Source organism: Quercus suber, unplaced genomic scaffold, assembly GCF_002906115.3.
Source record: "Quercus suber isolate HL8 unplaced genomic scaffold, Cork oak 2.0 scaffold_137, whole genome shotgun sequence".
Lineage (NCBI taxonomy): Eukaryota > Viridiplantae > Streptophyta > Magnoliopsida > Fagales > Fagaceae > Quercus > Quercus suber.
In genome coordinates, this window is record NW_027069599.1 from 402,385 (window position 1) to 416,144 (window position 13,760).

The window sequence follows — 13,760 nt, forward strand, 5'->3', positions numbered from 1 at the left end:
TGATTTTGGGCTAGTTAACACTCCTTATCGGTTCTCTAAGTGTTTAAATTTAAATCCAATCATGCCTTTATTTGTTCTCTAAGTGTTTGAACTTAAATCCAATCATGCCTGTAGTCCTCGGACCAGATGATTTAGGTCAGTTAACACTCCTTATCGGTTCTCTACATGTTTAAATTTAAACCCAATCATGCCTGTAGTCCTCGGACCAAATGATTTGGGTTAGTTGACATCCCTTGGGTATTCCCTCTAAGTATTTTAACCTAAACCCAATCATGCCTGTAGTCATCGGACCCGATGATTTGGGTTAGTTGACACCCCTTGGGTATTCTCCCTAAGTATTTTAACCTAAACCCAATCATGTCTGTGACCCTCAGACCAGGTGATTTTTAGTTAGTTAATATCCTTGTGCTGTTATTAATACTGAAGGTTATTTTTGGGGTAAATTTTGCCTGACATTATTAACTGTGTTTAATGTCAACTCTAACCTGTGTTAGCATTCCTAGTATACATGCAAAAGGATCTATCCAACTCTTATAATACTTGTTATGATCATCACTTAGCAGAAACCTTTATGTACTGTCCTTTTCAGAATCAATTTTAGTTGAATATATTATCAGCAAAGGTAGAGTAATTATGTTTGCCTACATTACTATAATTACAAAGTAAAGTTACTTGCAGCAAAGGAAAATCATATGGTATGCTACAAATACACCAAAAGTAAAAGAGAAAGTACTTCATTGATTAAAATAAGATAGTTTACAATCCCCTACATAAAGGGAGAACAAGAGTAAAAAAAAAGAAAAAAAAAGGAAAGGAAAACAAAACAAAAACAACTAAAGTCTAAGTTTCTGCTGGGGCTTGGTCCTTGGGCTCTGAGGATGTTTTCTTTTCTTCCAGGACCTCGCCCTTTTCCTTAGGTGGCTCAGCGGGGGTGCTCTGATCACCTGGCTGGCTGGAATCCTTGGGAGGCTCAAGGATGATTAGGGGAGCTTCGCCGACCAAAGGTTGCTCCGAGACCTATGGGAGTTGTGTTGGAGGAGGGGGATCAGACTCTGGAAGCTCTCGGATGTCTGGGTCATAATAAATGCTCTTAGGTAATCTTAGCTCCGAATCAGCAGACACCCCGGCAGCATCCATCGCCTTGTCCCATGTCATGTCGCAGTAGTCCCGGGCGACCGAAGCGAATTACTCAGTAAGACCTTTTTCGGTTGTCTCCACTCCCAACTGGTAGGCCACTTTCTTTTCGGCCTCAGTCACCTCCTTTGCCAGCTGAGCATCCTTCCGAGCTTGCTTGGTAGCCTCCCTGGCCTTCTGGAGCTCGGCGCGAAGTTCCTTCACAAGCGCTTTCTCAGATGCCAGGTTGTTCTAAGTGTCATTCAGCAGCTTGCGTTGGGCTTCGGCCTGGGTCTCAGCATTTCTGAGATCAGCATTGAGGCTATCCCTCTCCTGGGTCACCCCCTTTAGTTGGTCCGAGATCTGAGAGACCTCCTCCTATAGGCTGCCCAGTGCCTTTTCCGCCTCGGACCTAGAGTGGGCCTCCGCTTGGGCTTCAACGTAGGCTTTTCGATTCCACTCTTCGGCCACGAAGACTTGCTGTGTAATCTGAACAAGTAAAATAATAAAGTTAGCAAAAAATATAGAAAATTAATACTCCAACCAAAGAGCCAAATGAGCACGCTTACCATGGCCAGGTCCCTTTTCAGGGACATGAAAGGATCATACTGGCTGAAGCGCCTATATGACTCCATATCTCGGGGGAGAAGCAGTGGTTGCTCCAAAGCTTCAGCTATGAGCTCAGCTCTACCCCCGTCATAATTCCTAACAGAGGTCTCCCAGGAAAAAGGAACGCCATCTAGTTCCAGCCTGGGAGACCACGTGCGTTGCCCTCGGCGCACGTCGGCCACTAGAGGCTCCTCCCTACTTTCCACGGAAGAGGCCCTCTTGCTGCGGTGGTCCTTTACCACCTTCTGCTGCTTGGTCTTTGGTGGTACCACCACCTCCCGCTCCTCAGGCTCGATAGGCCTCTTTTTCTTTAGATCCTGTATCGGTTTCAGAGTCGGATCAGAGTCCTGAGGTGGGGGTGGGGGTGGAGGTAAGTTCACCACTGGCCGAGAAGTCCCCGTCCCCTTGGACTCAGCCTTAGTACCCCTTTTCTTCAGAAGAAGCTTCAAATTAGACATCTCTTCTTCCTCGGATGAGTCCTCAGGGACTGTAGTCAGTAGAAGTGGTTGGCGGACGCTGGATTGCCTGTCGGCCTCCTCCTCGAAATCTGAAGAAGGTATTACCTGTACCCCCTATGAGGCGTCCCCTTCAAATTTAAATTTGTCAATCTGTTCCTCTAATGAAGTGGATGAAGAGTCGACCCTTTCTCCTACGGCCGCCGGTTCGAGAGGAACTTGTTGAACTGGTCGGATTAGCAAGGGAATGCCCTGTGGGTTAGGGTGTGGAACAGATGCAAGGTCGTATGGCGCCAAAAAGTGTCGCTGAGCGACGTCTATTAGTCGTAGCCGGTGATCACCCTGTGTGATGGCGTTGCCAGCCGGCTGGATGTTTGCTTTCTTGGGTGTGTAGCCGAATATGAGTGGGATGGACCGGAGCTGTCCGTCTTCACTTACGAATATCTCCGAGCGTAGTAGATAATTGAGGGCGGGGGTGTTGATAAGGCTGAGCAGAGAAGTAGTATGTGCCTTATCTGTAAAACAAACAAACAGATCTGGTCAGAAGATTGAAATAGGATGACATAAAAAACAGGTTATGGAGAATGAAGATCCTAAGACTATTGTTAGAGATCCAGTCTAAGAAGTCACACTTGGCTCTCCTGGCTTGGTCGGACAGTGTAGACCATCATGCCATGCGCCCGAGATGATTAAATAGTCGTCTTTCATTCCTTTATTTGATTTGGGAAGGCAGGAGAACAATCTAACGATGTCGGATCGGGATTTAAGGTAGTATCCCGCCCTTTTTTGGCTATGACATTCATACATATATGCCAAGTCATGCCAGGTCAGCCCTAGTCCTAATTGTTCGTTCAAGGCATCGATGGCTCCTAGTATCCTAAAGGTGTTGGGCGTGCACTGCTCAGGAGAGAGCCTGTGGTTGCGAAGGTAGTTTAAAGTAATGGAACCCATTGGGAGGGTCATTCCTCCTTCAATGAAGGCTTATGACATCTCCCTCTCTTCGGGCCGTTAGTATCCGCTCCGGAGGGCAATATCTCAGATTCACCCCTTGCTTAAACTCCTCTATCAACGCCGGACTGTCGACGAGATGTTGGAATTTGCCCATTCTTAGAGAATGACCGAAGTAGTGGACAGGAAAGGGGTTTTGAGGGTAGAAAATGTTAGCCGAGAAGAAAATAAAGGACCAGGAGGTGCCGAAACTTACACAAACAAGATTGGAGTAAAATCCCTGGACTCGAAATGGATTCTTTGTGGATCCTGGAAGCAAAGAATACAAAAATCCGAAGAAGTTTGAAAGGTTTTGAATGAAAGAACTCTCTGGATAATCAATAATATAGCTCTTCGGATATTCATTCTTTACGTGTAGACTCATGTTAGCTTGTGCTTGAAAGTTGTGATTCGTTGTTGTTAATCCCATACTTAACCTAGCTCTTTCACCCATACTCTACAAATTTATTGTTTTAGGCTTGGGCCACAAATCCCAACCCTACATATATATATATATATATATATATATATAACCCATACTCTACAAATTTATTGTTTTAGGCTTGGGCCACAAATCCCAACCCTACATATATATATATATATATATATATATATATATTAATAAGACTACTCTAAAAATATTATCACACGCAACGCACAGATTCATGACTAGTTATTATTAAATACTTGTTACTTTGAACAAAGAAAAACAAAATCTTTCGTTAGAGGAGAAAAAAAAAAAGTTACATGAAAAAGGTGGGTTACAATTAACTCAATTAGTAAAGTGTCTGATAGTTAAATAAAAGATTTGAGATTCAATCTTTACCTACGTAAAAAACTGATTGAAACTCTATAAATAAATAAAAAAAGGTTACATGAAAAATGTTAATTTTCATATGAAGAAATTTGCTTTTATTGGTTTGGAATACAATATGGAAGGCAATTCAACACTATTTAATATTTGTTTATGAATATATATAACAATAATAAATATATAGTGACATGAGGATTTCCCTACCAGTTGCAACAACCTTTTAGAGCAATCAAATCGGACCGTGTATAATAGAAAATGTGTAAAATTTACACAATTTTCTCTAAAAATTACATACATCAGTCCGTGTATAATTATACAAATTTACAAATTTATTACAGTAATTGTATAAATTTACACTAACACTAATTATTTTGCATTTAGTTGTTTATTTTTTCTTTATGCATCTCAAGGATGAAAGAAAAGAGTGGATAATGGTTGTTGTGTGCGAAGAAAGAGAAACAATTAAAAAAAAATATTTTATTTAAATGTAAAGTAAAATAGATAATCTAATATAAAGTGTTATGAAAAGTGAGTATATAAAATAGAAAAATAAAATTTTTATAGTGAATTTTTTTTTTGTGCAAAAGCTGAATGCAAATACTCTAACAATTATGCGAAAATTTGACTATTTGAGAAAATAATTAGAACATAGAAATTTGGTAGATCAAACAAAGTTGAGTTCTAAAGTATCTAACTCAAAAAAAAAAAAAAAAAAAAATCTTATGAGTCCATTTTGGAGGCTCCAAAAGTTGAGTTCTAAAGTATCTAACTCAAAAAAAAAAAAAAAAAAAAATCTTATGAGTCCATTTTGGAGGCTCCCTATATTATTCAGAAGAAAAAAAAAAAGGTCTATTCATGAAACTAAAAGAAAAGTCTGCTTACCAAAGTATTAGTTATTTTAGTTCTTTGTCTCCCAGCCTTCCTAACTTCAAAGTTCTAAATCATGGACGTCCCACCCAATCATAACTAATAAATTAACCTCCTACCAAACACTTGAAAGCGTAGTTCCGTGTAATTCTTACGGACTATCTGAGCTGGGCCTAGCAATGGATAAGAGTGTAATGTCACGTTCGGCTTGGCTCCACTTGAATAACCTATGGCCTATAACTTCTAAACTTGGACATATCCCTGGCCTATCATTAACATGGCAAGTAGATCAAATACATGTATTCATGGAGTACTAAGTACTAACTAATTAGATTGTAACTTGGGTTAAATTTGTCACAAACAAACTGTTCTGCGCAGTTTTACACATACTCCTTGAAAACAACTGAAATTGTGACTTATATGTATTTCTTTATCCCTCAAGTTTTTGTGTTGCTTATATTAGTTTGTAACTTGGGTTAAGTTTGTTGCACACATACTATTTTGCACAGTTCTATACATACTCTTAAAAACAATTGAAATCGTGACTTATACTTCTTGACTGCTCAAGTTTTTGTGTTGTTGATAGTTGTCTGTAACTTGGGTTAAATTTGTTGCACACAAACTATTCTACACAGTTTTACATATACTCCTGAAAACATTTGAATTTTTGACTTATACTTCTTGATCTCACAAATATTTGTGTTACTCATATTGTAGTTCCTTGAACGTCAAAAGTTGCAATTTAAACCTTTTAACGTTAAGTGCGTGATTGGTAGTTTTTGCCTACCTTCTGCTTTTTGTCTCTTTTTCTTTCTTTTTTTTTTTGGTTGCAAATAATTAAACTTTTAGTTTTTTTTAAAGTTTTTTTTTTTTGGTTTGTGAAAATAAACTAACTTTTAATTGTTCGTCACACATTTAATATACTCCCTCCGTCCCACTTTTTTTGTCCTCTATTCTATTTTGAGATGTCCCAAAATATTGTCCTAATTTTAAAAATAAAAGTCATTAATTTACAAATGTTCTTATTATACCCCTATTAATTTACTAATTCAATTTTTTGATAAATTTTTTTATGGGTAGTTTTGGAAACTTATACATTTTCAAAAGGTGGACAAGACAATAAATGATATTCACTTAAAAAGTTTGACTTTTTAAACAGGACAAAAAAAGTAGGACGGAGGGAGTAATATGTAGGAATATTAGGTCCAGATGTTCATTATATATTTGTGCAGTGGGCCTATGGCCCAAGCCAAGGATAAGGCATAATCTGAACAAGAAGAATCTCCGTCATAGGAAACCGTGTTAGCAAATAAAAAAGTTAGTTTAAGCCATAAAAACTCAGCGAGACAAGTCGAGGATAAATGTCTCCTCAACTTACTAAAGCCGACGTTAGAATAAATGGCTTGCTAATGCAAGAGAACCTCCTAGGAAGTTCTGTCGGTACGAATAGATGTTGTGGAGGCATTAGACCAGGAGAACGCTTAAGATATTTTAGGAAGAAAACTATCACCACCGTATTTAATGTTCTGCAACTAAACTTGCTAGCTGCATTAATGTGGAAAAGACCCCTAAACAGTGTAAAATAGATTACACCAAGACGTATAAGACCAGAAAGGGTGTTTGATGGGACAGACATTCAAGTGGTGACTCAAGTGCTTAACAAATGAAGGATCAAGATGCTTTAGAATGAACTATATAAGAGGGGAGACCCTTTCATGAAGAAGGGGATCAAAAAACGAGAGAATAAATGCTATAGTATTCAGAAATCAAACTTATAACCCAATTTGAAAATAATATACAAGAACAGTGCACCTCGGACCTTGCCGAAGACAATTTTTCTTCAATATAACCCTATTTCTTTTCATTCTCCAATGATCTGAATCTATTCTAATGTTTGTTTGACCAACGACAGTCGAGTTTTCCAATTCATTTTCTATAAATTTATTGTTTTGAGCTTTTAGGGCTTAAGTCCCTCTACGTTGTGGGCTACTAGCTCAAATCAAGTCCTCACATAATCATTACAAAAATTATATTTATTAATAAAGAAAAAAGTTAGCGAATGCTCTATAGGTATTCGTTTTGTTTTTGTTTTTTTTTGTTTTTGTTTTTTTTCCCTAAAGGTATTTGTTAGTAAATCATTTTAAGAAAATTTTTATAAGAAAAAAAAATTATTCAATTAATATTTTAACAACTTTTTCTATTTTCTATAAAATGATATTAAAACTTTGCTAAAATAATTTTTCATCAAGTGCCCAAAGAACACCTATTAACAAAACACATTAATAAGTACTATGCAAATAAACTGTATAAACTATAAAAATAAAAGAATAAAAAAATTAAGCACTCTGAAATTGTTGTCAATGTAATCACTCAATCGAAATCTGTCAACTTAAGCCAATGAATGTGTAAAAAAAATGTCAATTTCATTAGTCAATCAAAAGGGTTTAATAAATAAAAAATAATGTTGTGAGGTCATGAAATATACCTATGTTTGGAATTGACATACCAACACACATCGATCAGTGATGTGTATAATGACAGAGATGGCTTATCAAAAGGGCTACCAATTAAACAATTAGATCAGAAGGTACGAAGCAGCGCAAAGCTTGGCAGTTTTTGAGCTCAAAGCTAAGAACGGTCCCATTCGGGACTGAACTATATGGGCAGGCTTATCATAATTTCAAAAGCCCAAAATTATTATTTATTTTTAATATTACTTTGCTGTTTAATGGATTGCATTATTTAATATATATATAAACACAGGTGGCAATGTGCTATGACAATACTCTTTCTATTTCAAATAATTAAAACTTTTTCCTTTTTTCAATGGTTAAAAAGGACTATTGCATGGTATACACAAAGAATATACCAAAAACTTGACCATCATGTAGTAATATCTTACCGAATTTGAGAACCTAAAAGTCACTCAAATTTATCCATAATTTTTTTTTAAGAAACATTTATTCATAAATTTCTAAAATGTCATTTTTAATAATAAGAAAAGTTAACAAATGTCTTAAGGGCATAGTTTTAAAAATGTCTATAGAAGTTCTTTTTGAGAAAAGAAAAAATAATAAATTTTTTGACAGCTTTTTATATTTCATTCTTTCTTATTGTTTTGAGCTTGTTGTTACACACTATACCCAAAGAATATACTAAAAAAAGTGTTTATTATACTAATATTTTAAAGAAGTATCATGTTAATAAGTGGCTTTAGAGGAATTGTTAATAAATAATATTAGGAAAATTTTTACATTACTTTTATGAGAAATATAAAAAATTGTCAACAAAATTATTTACTTTATCATTTTTTCATAAAATATTTCTAAAGATAATTCTTAAATCAATGCCCCTTAGAGCATTGGTTATTATTTCCCTTTTAAGAATTAAAAAAAAATATAAAATCCACTCAAAATTTATCCATAAATTCCTAAAATGTCCTTATCTATAATAATCTATTAAGTAGCCAAGCATTTTTCTTTACTTATAAATGTCGACCTATGCTATGCAGGTGTATCTGAGAGACTGAGTCCCATTCCCAATGGGATTCACGCCTCTCCAAGTTAATGACTTGAAATTTTTTGTGTCTAAAAATTAACTATGAGACTGAGTCCCATTTTTCTTCATGACATTTATGTTGCGTATCTAAAAATTTATTGTGTAGTGTGCAAAAAAATAAAATAAATAAGGACCCGGACATTTCTGTTATAAACTATAAACAATGGTATCACTATCAATAACAATAGCATAAAGAAATTTTCAATGCTCTATTGCCAAAAAAAAAAAAAAAAATTCAAACCAAGCATTTTTCTTTACTTATAAATGTCGACCTATGCTATGCAGGTGTATCTGAGAGACTGAGTCCCATTCCCAATGGGATTCACGCCTCTCCAAGTTAATGACTTGAAATTTTTTGTGTCTAAAAATTAACTATGAGACTGAGTCCCATTTTTCTTCATGACATTTATGTTGCGTATCTAAAAATTTATTGTGTAGTGTGCAAAAAAATAAAATAAATAAGGACCCGGACATTTCTGTTATAAACTATAAACAATGGTATCACTATCAATAACAATAGCATAAAGAAATTTTCAATGCTCTATTGCCAAAAAAAAAAAAAAAAATTCAATGCTCTTCTTTATCTAAAATTTATTGGCTAAATAAATTCATTGAAAGAAATTAAAAAAATTATTTTTCAATACAAGATAGAACTGGACTTGAACTCCGCCCTAGTCTCCCATCTCACAAGAATTTTGTATATGTGGAATGACCATCACATTAAGTGTGCGTGTTGGTGAAATTTAAAAAAAAATTATGATGTTAGTCAGCCTATTAAAATCTTAACTCTCTGTGTCAATTTCGTTAATCTACAATCCACCACCTCTTCTAGTTATTTTTTTTTTGTTGCCAAGTCACTGCTTCTAGTTGAAGTTTTACAAAGTTTGCAGGCTTTGTTCTATTTTGTATTTTTGTTTTTTGTTTTTGTTTGTACGAGGTGTTTTTCTTGTGATGATTATAACTACTTCACGGTTTCACATGTAGCTTGTGGGCTGTTTGTTAAGAAATTTTTAGTAACATTATTTAAGTTTTATAAAAATATATATGTATAAAAAAGTGTATGAAAATATATGTCGTGGTATTTAAACAAAATACCGTTATCATACAGGCCTTGGTATGCTACTTTTTGTTTTCGCAGGTTTTACTAATTGAAATAAAATATAACTACTTTCTATTATTATTATTATTATTTTTTAAATCTTAACTTTCAAGCAATGATAACTCGTTTTGCACTTTTGACTATGAATTGGCTCGCACACTTGCTCCTTTGAGACTATTTTCAACGAAAATGTCAACAGCAGCTTCCCCCAAAAAAGAAAAAGTCTACATGCAGAAACATCTTTCATTTTACATTGATCATTTCGTCGAAACTTCATTAATGCTGTTGAACTTGTAATGTAAACTTCATTAACACTGCTGAACTTGTGATGTAAACTTCATCAACACTGTTGAACTTGTGATGTATTTGGAATCTCTGCAATGATTTTGATAACACATGCCACATATCAAATTGTTATTTTTTCATTGGAAAATTAGCACTTTATCAGTCTATGTATCTACCTTAACAGTGTAATTACCTTTTTTATTGCAAATTATTTTAGGCATGCGATGCTTTTGTATAGATTATCACGATGGCAGATGCGTACCGTTGGTCCGTTGCCAATATTTTAAAACCCGATAGCAGAAAACAAAAAATGATTAAATGGGCCCATAACTGAAAATTAAAAAGGTAGTAAATGGCTACATTGACCAAAAGCACGTAACATTCGGTCAGTCTCAATGGAAAAACCATTCGGATGCATGATTGAAAGATGAAACAAATGATACAAAAATGGTGGTCTTTTTTTTCTTTTTTTTTAATTTTTAATTTTTAATTTTATTTATTTTTATCATGGAGAGAATTAACAAGTTGACACCTTAAACAGAATGTTAATTAATCAATGAGTTGGCTTAGTAGTTCTTACTTCTTAAAGCCTCATGATATCTATGAAATTCTAGATTCGAAATATTTTGTCAACATCATGAGACCACTCTCATGGGATTCTTCCATATAACAACTTGGTGCATGTTAAATGGGGAACTGCATATACCTGAGGAAATAGTTAGATACTCGAAGAGGTCTGGATATTTCATTTGTTAAAAAAATGTTAATTAAAGAAAGAAAGAAAAAGAAAAGAAAAAAAAGAAAAAACAAAGACAGCTTAACGAGTGCTTTACACGGTATTCATTTGGACAATACTCTTTCTATTTCAAATAATTAATACTTTTATTTTTTCAATGATTAAAAATGACTATTGGATGGTATACACAAATAATATACCAAAAACTTGGCCATCATAATATCTTTCGGAATTTGAGAACCTAAAAGTCACTCAAATTTATCCACAAATTTATAAAATGTCATTTTCTATAACAGGAAAAGTTAACAAATATCTTAAAGGTATGGTTTTAAAAATGTTTATAGAAGCTCTTTATGAGAAAAGAAAAAATAATTAATTTTTTGACAAAAATATAAAAAAACTTTTCTAAATTAGTCTATTAACAAATGGCCTAAACGCACCCATTAACTGAACTCGTATTTCTATTTTAAAATTTTTATACTTTTCATTTTCAATGATTAAGGAATAAGGAGTGGTATTGCTATTGCACAATATACCCAAAAAAAATACCAAAAAAGTGATCATCATAATATTTTTCAGAATTCAAAAACATAAAATCCACTAAACTTTATCCATAAATTTCTAAAATGTCCTTATTTATAATAATCTATTAAGTAGCCAAGCATTTTTCTTTACTTATAAATGTCGACCTATCCTATGCAGGTGCATCTGATTGAATGAGTCCCATTAATTCCCAATGGCATTCACGCCTCTCCTACGTCAATGACTTGAAAATTTGTTTGTGTCTCTTTCTTCATGACATGTCTGTTGTCTATCTAAAAATTTAATGTGCCGCGTGCAAAAATAAAATAAATAAGGAGCCGGACATTTCTGTTATAAACTATAATCGATGGTATCACTTTCAATAACGATAGCATAAAGACATTTTCAATGCTCTATTGCCAAAAAGAAAGAAAGAAAGAAAGAAATATTCAATGCTCTTCTTTGTCTAAAATTTATTGGCTAAATAAATTTTAATAGAAAATAGAAATTTTATTCTAACTTAATATGTTTGTGAAACTCATTTCTAGAAATTTAAATCCTAACTTTTCCCCTCCCAACCCACAAGAATTTTATACCTGTAGAGTGATCATTACGCAAAGAGTACACAGTGGTGAAATTTAAAAAAAATCTTTATGTCAATAGATGTTGGTCAGTTTATTAAAATCTTAACTTTTTGTCTCAATTTCGTTAATATGCAATCCACCACCTCTTCTAGTTTTTTTTTGGTTACCAAGTCACCGCTTCTAATTGAAGTTTTACAAAGTTTGTAGGCTTTGTTTTGTTTTTTGTTTTTTTGTATTTTTTGCCAAAAAAAAAAAAAAAAAAAAAATTAAATCGAAAAGTTTTTGTTTGTAATAGTTGTTTTTCTTGGGATGATTATACCTCCTTCACCTACAGCTTGGTAGAAAAAATTGGGTTTCAAAATAAGGACTTGTACATTTTGAGAAAGTATACTATGTTTTGGTAATACCAACTTAGTATTTGTTTTAGTATTTTTTATCCAATAAATAAGTGATACCTGTTTCAAAATGGTCAGACTACTCTAATAAATTAATCTACAATCTTCTATATTATCGGGAAGATAAATTAATCATTTATTGGAGTAGTCTGATGTGGTTTTTTGAAACAAATGTCACTCATTTATTGGGTAGGAAATATCAAAACAGATATTGAGTTGATATTATCGAAACATGATATACTTTCTCGTACATTTCTGTTATAAACTATAAACGATGGTATCACTATCAATAACAATAGCATAAAGAGATTTTCAATGCTCTATTGCCCCAAAAAATAAAGAAAATTTTTTTTTCAATGCTCTTCTTTGTCTAAAATTTATTGGCTAAATAAATTTTAATAGAAAATATAAATTTTATCCTAACTTAATATGTTTGTGAAACTCATTTTTAGAAACTTGAACTCTAACCTTTCTCCCCCCATCCCACGAGAATTTTATATTTGTAGAATGATTATTACGCTAAGAATACGCGGTGGTAAAATTTAAAAAATCTCTATGTCAATAGATGTTAGTCAATTTATTAAAATCTTAACTTTTTGTCTCAATTTCGTTAATCTACAATCCACCACCTCTTCTAGTTTTTTTTTTTTTTAACAAGTCACCGCTTCTAATTGAAGTTTTACAAAGTTTGTAGGTTTTGTTTTGTTTTTTGTTTTTTGTGTTTTTTTTTTTTTAATTTAGTTTTTGTTTTTGTTTGTAATAGTTGTTTTTCTTTTGATGATTATAACTCCTTCACCTACAGCTTGGTATGCTACTTTTGTTTTCCCAGGTTTTACTTATTGAAATAAAATAACTACTTTCTATTATTTTTTTTTTTAAAAAAAAAATCTTAACTTTCAAGCAATAATAACTCGTTTTGCACTTTTGCCTATGAATTGGCTCGCACATTAATTTGTCCCTTTGAGACCATTTCAACGTAAATGTCAACAGCAGGTTCCCCCCAAAAAGAAAACAGTATGTAGGATCATCTTTCATTTTTTTTGACAAACAGGATCATCTTTCATTTTACGTTGGTCATTTCGTCGAAACTTCATTAATGCTGTTGAACTTGTAATGTAAACTTCATTAACACTGTTGAACTTGTGACGTATTTGGAATCTCTGTTATGATTAACTTGTTATTCTTTTCATTGAAAAATTAGCACTTTATCAGTTTATCTACATTAATTAGGTTTATCCACTTAAGATATAATTGTATTTATTCTAGGTTAATGTATACTTTGTCTGACTCAACCCAAATCACTGGGATGTAAAGTGTAATTACATTTTTTTTTTTTTTAATAAATTTTTTATAGCAAACTTTTTTATGCATGCGATACTTTCTGTTTAGATTATCAAGATGGCAGAGGGGTTACCGTTGCTAATATTTTAAAGGAATTTATTTATTTATTTATTTTTCTTTTTTATACAATATAGAATTTATTCTCTAACCTAATTTAAGTGTATATATATGTAAAACTCTCTTTTGGAGACTTCAACCCAAGCCCCTGCCCCTTATACTCCACAAGCATTTATATTTGTGAGGTGACCACTGCACCAAGAGTGTGCGGTGGTTTAAAGAAATTTATTAACGAGTGGTCTTAAGGCAATTATTAATAAATCATTTTAGGGAAGTTTTGACATTATTTTTATGAGAAATATAAAAACCCGTCAAAAAAATTAATTATTCTTTTCTTT